Below are 7644 nucleotides of genomic sequence, written 5' to 3'. Positions count from 1 at the left end.
TGAATGGACCAAACAACTCACCTTGTGTTGTATCAATAAAATGTTTGAATGTGAAACTTTTCTATCCTTATCTACATCTTTTATTTGTATAACATCCATTATATTAGATGATTTCTTACATTGTTGGATATTTTGTCTTTTCAAGGAATTTTGACAATAATTACCTTGTTGTTTTCAATATATTTGTCCACAATATTTATTATTTAAATATATTTTTGAATGGTTATTCCTTATACATTTAGTAAACCAAAAATTGCTTGAACTTTTGTTTTACATTATAGCCTCAATATAGATATCATATTCATCAATGCTCTATGTTCATTAGCAAAATCATTTCAATATAGATATCATATTCATCAATGCTCTATGTTCATTAGCAAAAGCATTTCTTTGACATTTAATATTAACATTCAAAGCACCAAGAAAAACTTCAACTACTATTTGTTTTACTTGACCTTCTAAGTTTTTCCTATTGTTGACTCCCAACAACTCTAGAAGTTGTGGAATTCCTTTTTTTCTAAATAATTTGACAAAGAATTATTCTTTCCCTATAAAAAAATTTATGACAAAAATATTGTTCCCACATTTTCTAAAATGTAATTTTATGATGGTATTAGGTAACATTTAGTCCATGAAACTTGATTAAAAAGATAATGTTCATTCAATCCCATCAAATTTTCTATTAAGAAAAACATATTTTGATTATAGGTACCAATATCTTCCTGATCTTTGTATGTGTTAAAATTGGTTAGACACACACTTCAACATGATCATTATCTGATGGATCATCTGAATGAACATGGGATTTTTCATCCAAAATAACCAAAAGGTTGATCTATTGTCTCCTAAATAGAATGATTTTGCTAATCACTCTTAGATTGAGAAGCTAGCAACCAGACATCTAGAATGACGTATGCAATATTTATGCTAGATGATATGCAATATTAATCGAGAAATAAAGAGACATTTTAATCTAAATGAATGCATAGTTTAGCTAGATGATATAGAAAATATGAGAGTCTTAAGCTAATAATGCAAGAGTAATTGAGTCAATAATTTAGCATAAGTTTGATCCTATTCAATTGCCAACCTTCTGAATGAGGAATTGAGAGTTTCTTAAATAGAATCTAAGAATTGATCAACAGTCAAGATCAAACTAAATGAATAGTCAAGAAAAACTAAAGAATATTCAATAAGAATAGAAAGTTTCCATATGATAAGGAAGTTAATTGATTTCTTTTGAGTGGAATAAGGAGTTAACTAATTTAATTCCTTTTCTGATTTCAGTCCACTAAGAGTTTCCATTTCTGAACTGAAGAGAAGATTTGGATAATATATTTAATTTAATAAAATGTGACCTCATAAATGTATAATCTTAATTAATTAAATAATTAAATTCAATAAACTAAAATGAGGATATATTTCATTAAATTAAATACATTTAAATCCTTAATGTGTATTTTAGGAAAAGGGATAGATTTAATTTAATAAAACTACTAGGACTCGTAATTAAATTAAATTGATTAATAGGTTTACCTTTGCCAATTCAATTAGACTTAGGAATTAAATAGAATATGTAATTAATTTAGATTAGAGATTTTTTACATTTGACATTTAGGTCAAGTAGCGATTATTAGAATTTAGAACTGCCTAGTAAAATAGGACTTTAAGATTTCAATTAATAGATCAAAATAGGTTTAGCATGGCAATGTGCTAGTTTTGGGGTATTACATTTTCCTCTCTTTGAATGAATGTGCGAGAAGCATGTTTGACTCAAAGAAATCAAAAGTATGAAGTATAGATCAGGAAATGAGATTGGTTTTGAAATTGATGATACAAAGACCAATTAATAAGACTTTTAAGGTTATCTCGAGAATGAAGCATAACCTTAGGGGATCCAAATAGAACACCTAGATACAAAAATTGATAAGCTTTTTAAGGATATCTCAAGAATGAAGTTTAACCTTAGGGAACTTAGATAGAACACCTAGATACCAAAATTGATAAGCTTTTTAAGGTTATCTACAAAATGAATTTTAGCCATAGGGACTCTAGATAGAACACTTAGATACCAAAATTAATAGAGAAAAGATTGTATAACTTCATAGAATTGTTCCCAAAATGAGACTCAATTCTCAGGAGTCAGGGTTAGACTATCTTGACACCTATCCATTAGAAGATTACAAGATTAATCATGATTCATAGAATTATCCTCAAAATGAGGTATAATCCTCAGGACTCAGGGTTAGACTATCCTAATACTTTTCCATTCAAAGGTGATTGCAATCAAGAGCTTAGAATTATCCCTAGAATAGAGCTCAATCCTTAGCAAGAGTTAGGATTATCTCTGGATTGAATCTTAATCCTCAGTAAGAATTTGGAATCATGTCTAGAACAAAGCTTAATCCCCTAGAGTCTAGATAGAACACCTAAATAATGGTCCATAAAAGAGATAACAAGGCCTATCATGAGTCATAGAATCATCCCCAGAATGAGTCTTGATCCTCTAGAGTTAGGGCTAGACTATCTTGATACATATCCATCAGACTATGGTAAGGATCATTATAAGTGTGATTAGTTGATCAAAAGGTGAGATAGATGACATAGATGTCACATAGAAGGAACAAATATTCCTTGAGTGATGAGATGCCCCAAGTGATGAGGACATAAGATTTAGATTGAGTTGAAGCTAGTTTTGAATGATTCAATGATGTAATCATTCAATCTCCTTAGGAGCAAAGTTGAAAGATAGCACATAAGAATAGTGATGCAGAGTAGTATAATGAGAGATACTACAAAAATCCAAGGTTTAGAAGAATATAGAAGAGATCAAAAGGATCATAAGAAAATTTGGAGTCAATTCAAAGTGATTTCAAGGTCCAAAAGACCAAGTTTGATCAAAGTTGACCAAATTTGACCAGATTTGACCATTTTGTAGAAATTTTAAATTTTTTTAAGAAAACATGATTTGAAAAGATTCCAAGATTCAAAATGTATTAGAAAAATGTACTATACAAGAATTCAATCATGTTGGTCCCAAAATTTTAAAATTTAATTTTGAGTTGTTTCAGTGTGTTAGATTTTGAATTTGATCCTAGAAATGAGTTTAGAGCAGTCATATTAGCCAAGGGGGTGATTAATTGATCACTTCTATAGTTAAGAAGATGATACATTAAAGTAACCAACAACCTCTCCTGCCAAAAGATGCAAGTAAAGTAGTGATCAAAATGTGCTCTTATGCAAGTGGAGTATGCAATGCAACCCTAAGTATGGTTACTAAAATCGTACAATTATCATCACCAAGTGTTTAGTGAAAATCACAAACATCATACAACTCTCACTAACATTGCAATCATGAGACTATGAATATGACACATGTTCTAGTTTTGTTAGGATTTAATGTAAGCATTCAAGGCACAAGAAGCCAAAATGACTAGAACATTTCTCCCTTTTCATATAACAAGTGAATATAAAAATCAAAGCATAAATGTTAGGATGACTAGAATGTTTCTTGCATGAAGACACACCAGACATAGGAGAGATCCTTCTTATACTAAGTAATTAGTAAATATTCTATCCACAATGACCCTTGCATTCATAACTTGATACTAAAATATGCTAAGTATACTTGGATGGTATGTGTATGATCATGGAGTGCCAAAAAGTGGCAATCTGAAAAATCTGGAGTTCTAAAATATCTCAAACCATTTCAAAATATTTTTCAACTTTTTTCCCACCCACCCTAATACTAAATGCAAAAACTTAATATATTTATAAGGTCTACTATATTTTTTGAGACCAAACCTATATGGTCAACTTTAAAAACATCTTAAACATGTGCTTTTGGCCTATTTTTATGTGATTTTTACTTCAAACATGTAGCTAACAACTTTATTTTCACCAAAATTTGATGAAATGAAAAGGGTTTCTTAAGAATGTTCTTATCCTTTCATAAATGTAAGGTTCATCAAATTATGATTTTAGTAAGTAATTATTACTTATTTTCTAATGAAATTACGTATAAAGTGCTAACTGACACACTACTTGAAAAGCAACTATAACTTTAAAAAGGTGAAACATTTTTTAAATCCAAAAGATGCATCACATTCTATGTTTCTTCTACTATAAGGAAAAAAAATGAAAAATTGAATTTTGTAGAGTTTTGAATTAGTTAAGGTGGTCAGACACGAGAGTTTTTTAATTCCAAAAATACTAAAGTCAAAAATTAATTACTAATTATTTATTTAGAATTAAAATACCCAAAAATATGTGTCACATCCAAGCATGAGTCTAATACCTATATCTAGAATATTATTTAAAAATATTATCATTTGTTTTTTATTAAGGTGGTCAGACATACGTCTACTTGTTATTTTTGTTCTGAAATTTTTGTAATATTGCATTAAAATTCAAAATTTTGACCAATCATTTTTTTTTTTTTTTTGAGATAAGTCCTAGTAATTTAGAAACTAGATTCAATTTTCTAGAGATTCTTTTCTCTCAAATTTTTGATATAAAGTTAATAACAAGTAGAAAATTACATGCCAAGTTGACATAACCTTGATTTTTTGATTTTTTTGCCACTTAAGAGCATAGTTTAGTTGAAGGGTTGAAGATTCCTCTCATGGGTATAACTCCAGTCACCTATATGTTTTCTTAGTAGGATGACTATCGATATTTTCTATAGCATAGAGAATTCACTCAAACAAGAAAGGAAAATAACCAAACCCAGTGAATGGTCCATATAAAATGAGATGAGGTACACAGGGCCATCCAATGCAAGATAGAGGCTCTTATAGAGGACACCCTTTAAATATGGATGCTTCAGATAATTAGAACTAAACCATCAAATAGAAAGAAAAGAAAATATCATGACCCTAGTCCTTGATTCTCTAATCAAAAGAGACATCATCAATTTTCTCAAAGGAACATGATAAAGAGAAAGAAAAACAAAGAAGGAAAAGCTTACAATAACACAGACCATGTTAATGTTTTAAGTAAAATATCTATGTTATAAGATTGATGTCAAGTGTTAATGTTTAGAACATTATGAAATAAATCTCTTTAGTAAGGTGACAAAACTAGATAGATCAAATCAGAACAATAGGTGATTGAAGTCAAGGAGGTATCTTTAGTCAGACAAACCTTAGTAGGAAACTAAGTGATAGTAGACAGACACAATTAGAACAATTGGTGACTGACATGATAGAGATTTTTCATGAGAGGAATCTCAATAGTGACATAGACAATAGTAGGAGATGCAATTAGAATAGTTGGTGATTGACATCATAGATCTTTCATGAGAGGAACTCAAAAGTGACACAAGAGATAGTACACAGATGCAGTTAGAACAACTAGTGACTAACGTGAGAGATCTTTTGTGATAGGAAATTTAAAAAATGTGACACAATTGATAGTAGGAAAAAATAGTTAGAACAACTAGTGACTAACACGATAGATATTCCCGTGACACTATAAGGTGTTTTCCCTAAGACTAGGACAAGACTAAGTCCATGGATGTAGAAGTGAAAGCAACAAACTAAAGCAAGAAAGTAATAGTACAAGAGCTAGAAGATGTGCTGCAACATGTAGCATTCAAAATAAGAGGTGCATGTTTACTAGGTTTTCACCTTCTTTGAAAAGATTCTTTTTTTACTACCATCATGCCTACTTCCTAGGTTTTCATCAATGGGACTATTTTGTTTTTCAACTTTTTTGGATTTTTTGGACTTTTGGATTTTTTTGGGTATTACCAAGGTGCCTATTTCTAGGTTTTACTAGGACAATAATTTTTTTTAGGACTTTTTGCAATTTTTTGACATTTTTCGAACATTTTTAAAATTTTAGAACTTTTTTAAAGATTACTAACTCTTAAGAAGAATCATATCATTATTTTCAAGTGTCTAACAAGGTGTAGGACAAGACATATTAGCAAGTTGGTGGATAAGTAGAGATGGATAGACAAGGAGTATGAAGTGAGTGAAAGTGATCCTCAAGAGTTGGCTCTCCAAGAGTACCCAAGCTAGGGAAAATGTAAAATAGCCATATGAAGTAGGTTTTGGATAATCAATGAAATTTGATGAGAGAGATAGAATGATTTCATGAAAGAAAGTAATCCAAAAGAGTCGACATGTCAAGAATGCTCTAAAAATAATAATTTACCTTTACTTTTGATCAAGACCAGGGGGTCAAGTGGATGGGATAGTGATAGGATAACATGATTAGAATTGAAGGTAATGGAGGCTATGACTAAGTGACTTGGGATAATAGGGATGGTGATAGAAAATTTGGTGGATCATATAACCCATGCTCATGAATAACTAAAAAGCATCAAGATTAAAGAGGAAAAATGGAATGGACAAATTAGGGAAGAATTTTGCTTGATGCCTATTTGCTAAGTTTTCATCATGGTGCTTGTCCAAGGTGTTACAAGAAGTAGTTCTCACTATATGACAAATTTATTTATCTTTAATTTTTCTACCAAGGTGCCTATTTCCATGTTTTCACCAAGGAACTTTTATTTTATTTTATTTAATATTTTATGTTTTTTGGAAAGAATTCAAGCCTTTTTCAATTTGAATAGTACTCCTATTGGAGAGAAGTTATGATAAGACAAGACCATAGAAATGTATGCTCAAATATGGTGATAGGGTAATGGAAGGGAGATAGTAGAAAAGATATATGGAGGATAAGGTTTTAGGCTATGGATGAGATAAATGGGATGGAAGGATAAATGGTGGTAGGATAGGTAATAGTATATTTAAAGGGATGTACAAGGGATTAAGAAAATGTGGGCAAGATAAACATTGAAACACACCTTGAAGGGTAGTGGAATGATGGAGCAAATATGGATAAAATAGTTTGAGGTTTTGATGTATAAGACCTAGTAGAATAATTTTGGAGAAAGATGGAGTGGAAGACTTTAGAATCTTTGGAGGAAGATGAAGTGGAAGCCTTTGGAAGATGGAATGTAAACTTTGATTTTCTTTCAAATTTCAAGTCTTTCAAAAGAGACATGGGAATCCATATAACTTTACAGTTATCTTTACTTTTGGATGCTTTAGAGCATATTTCTTCAACGGTGTATTTAGGAACCCATATTTTCTTCAATTTTTTTTCTTTTTCTAGTGGACCTTTGTCATCTCTTGAATAGTTTTGTTTTTGAATTCACATGTCAATTAGAGGAGACATAGTGATCATTTTTAAATGGATTCTAATGTTTATTTTTAATTTGATCATCCAAATTACTTCTAAAAGGCTTGGGGCTTGTGGATGAAGAAGTTTGGTATGGTTGGTTTAGATGGAACACTTTACGTGAAGGACTCAAGGATGTATGTCTTTGTTGATCTTGAGATAGGGTAGGAGAAGTAGGTAATGAGATAATAGTGGAATTAGGAGATGAAGGAACATAAGGCCCCAAAATAGATGGAAGGTTTGAGGGCTTTATCTTAGATGGATAAGGACCAAGAATAGATTTAGAAGATATAAATGGATATTGGATATGGATATAACCATTATTAGAGTGAGCAACATGGCCTAGGCCATTTAAAGACTTGTGAATAACTTTAATAGGAGCAACACCTTTGATAGAACTTAAAGATTGAGTATAATTTTGAAGTGAGTATGGATAAGTGGAACAAGAGG

Source organism: Cupressus sempervirens, chromosome 1, assembly GCF_028749045.1.
Source record: "Cupressus sempervirens isolate cs-2001-9-10 chromosome 1, ASM2874904v1, whole genome shotgun sequence".
Taxonomy (NCBI): Eukaryota; Viridiplantae; Streptophyta; class Pinopsida; order Cupressales; family Cupressaceae; genus Cupressus; species Cupressus sempervirens.
This window is presented reverse-complemented; position numbering follows the sequence as displayed.